The sequence below is a fragment of the Boleophthalmus pectinirostris genome, unplaced genomic scaffold (assembly GCF_026225935.1).
Source record: "Boleophthalmus pectinirostris isolate CB_2022bp ecotype Guang Dong unplaced genomic scaffold, ASM2622593v1 HiC_scaffold_14, whole genome shotgun sequence".
NCBI lineage: Eukaryota > Metazoa > Chordata > Actinopteri > Gobiiformes > Gobiidae > Boleophthalmus > Boleophthalmus pectinirostris.
Window position 1 is genome coordinate 32242032 of NW_026571047.1, and position 2729 is coordinate 32244760.

Consider the following 2729-nt stretch of genomic DNA (forward strand, 5'->3'; position numbering starts at 1 on the left):
CCTCTTCCTCCTCTTTCCTCCTCTTTCCCTCCTCTTCCTCCTCTTTCCTCCTCCTCTTCCTCCTCTTCCTCCTCTCATCCTCTTCCTCCTTCTTCTCTCCTTCTCTCTTCTCCTCATCCTCTCCTCTTCCTCCTCATCTCTTCCTCCTCTTCCTCCTCTTCATCCTCTCCTCTCTCTCATCCTCTCCTCCTCCTCTCATCCTCTTCCTCCTCTTCTCTTCTCTCCTCTCCTCTCTCCTCTTCTCTCCTCTTCCTCCTCTCCTCCTCTTCCTCTCTCCTCCCTCACCTCTTCCTCCTCTTCATCCTCTTCCTCCTCTTCCTCCTCTTCCTCCTCTTCCTCCTCTCTCTCTCCTCCTCTCCTCCTTTCCTCCTCTCCTCTTCTCCTCTTCCTCCTCTCCTCATCCTCCTTCATCCTCTTCATCCTCTTCCTCCTCTTCTCCTCTCATCCTCTTCCTCCTCTTCCTCCTCTTCCTCCTTTCCTCCTCTCCTCTTCCTCCTCCTCCTCTTCCTCTCTTCCTCCTCTTCCTCCTCTTCTTCTTTCCTCCTCTTCTCTCCTCTCTCTGCATCCTCTTCTACCCTCCCCTCTTCCTCCTCTTCATCCTCTTCCTCCTCTCTTCCTCCTCCTCCTTTCCTCCTTTCCTCTTCCTCCTCTTCCTCCTCTTCCTCCTCTTCCTCCTCTTCCTCCTCTTCCTCCTCTTCCTCTTCTCTGCAGAGACATAGTTCCTCCAGTGGAACATGTCTGGAACACGTCCTGAAGGAGACGACCAGGAGCATCAGAACAGACGCCGAGCCTCAGCTGCTCCTCTGGACGTGGAGGAGCAGCGGCTCTACTCCGAGCTCCTCCCGTGTGACTGAGCTCCTCACTCTGTCTCTAAGGGAGCGTCCAGACTCCCTGCGACGGAAACAAATTTCGAGCGCTTGTATTCGCGATCTCGTCCTTTTGGTCATTACCCAGTTTTCATGTAGCCTGATTCATCAGCTGGTTTCACTTTGTACAAACCGTCTGACCTCACAGTGTTGGATTTTGTTCGCATGACAACAGGCGGGTACTTTTTATCATTTAACCAATCGCTGATATTTGGTCGTGACTTATGTAATGCGCCGCTCACAGGACTAACTCGTATATTAAAGGTTGTATGGAGGATTTTTTTTTTTGTTTCAAATTGTCAATAAAAGTTTAAAATACCATTACAGAGACGCAGCAGCCTTGGAATTATGATGATCCAAAAAAAAAAAAAGAATGAAAATCTGTGGAAGTAGTGAGGCCAGATAAACATCAGCCAATAGAAAACGAGGCTGCCTCTTTATCTATTGGCTGTTAGGTTGTCAATCAAACTTCCTAGTGTAACTGGCTCGTCGGCGCGCGGGGATTACGTGGTTTATGCCGTTGGTTTAGAGGCTTTTTTAAAACTGTAGCTTCGTCGCAGTTTGCACAAAGTTTTGTCGCGACGGCGGACGAGAATCCATGACCAGTTCGAAAAGTCGTTTTTTGAGGTCGCTGAAAGAAGAAGAAGAAGAGCGAAGGCGAACTGAGGCGATTCTTGGAGATCTCTTCCAGCGACGGCGCAAATGAAGCAGACGAAGGGTCTAAAAACTGACGCGTCGGTTACTAAATTATTTCCAGACAGGTCACTTCAACAGCGATTCTGAACAGATGTGATTTGTCGAGTAAAGAGGCGGGAGGAGGAGATGTTTCTACTGAGGAGCTGAGGAGGAGGAAGGTGGTGTCACGCCTGCACAAGGACTGTCGCCCTGAAAAATCCTCTATACAACCTTTAAGCTTTTCCCAAATCCCGTAGGAAGAAGGACAATAACGTCTTTCCCCTCGATGAAATTCACCAAACATTCTCTTTGTTTTGGCTTTAAATCCTCGATCTCGGGAATCGTTGCCGACACAGAATGTATCACTCTTTGCTGATTGGCTGGTGCCTGAACTCACACTTTCTTGCAAACCGTCTGTTGTATTCTGATTCTTGATCTAGTTGCTGGAGAAAAATGAAATTGAGCGGAGGCACTAGGTGACACCAGCCTGACTAGAGCTCATGACCAGAGGTGAGGGGAGGAACGGAGACTGACGCTAAATCGAGAGCTTTGCTTTTCGGCTCAGTTCTCGACACATCGACCGCATCACTGCCGACGCTGCACCGATCCACCTGTCAATCTCACGCTCCGTCCTCCCCTCACTCCTGAACAAGACCCCGAGATACTTGAACTCCTCCACTTGAGGCAGAGGACTCTCCACCCACCTGGAGACGACAAGACGCCTTTTTCCAGTCCAAGATCCATGGTCTTGGACTTGGAGGAGCTGATCTTCATCCCAGACGCTTCACACTCGGCTGCAAACCTGCCCAGTGCTGCAGGTCCTGGTCTGATGAAGCCAACAGGACCAACAGCAGAGATGATCCCGTGGTCCCCAAACCGGACCCCCTCCGCCACTGCAGAGATTTTAATACATGCTTTTATTAAAATGTGTTGATTACTGTAATCTCTGGTCTTCCAAAGAAAATCTACAGCTCCATGCAGCTCCTCCAAAACTCTGCAGCACGACGCTGACAGGACCAGGAAGCGGAGCACACACCCAGTACTGAAGTCCTGCACTGGCTCCTGTGAGCTGCAGGAGAGATTTTAAAGTTCTTTTATTAGTTTATAAAGCTCTTAATGGTCTTAGTCCTATTTATTTATCTGATCTGCTTTTATCAATATGAGCCTCTCGGACTCTCAGGTCCTCAG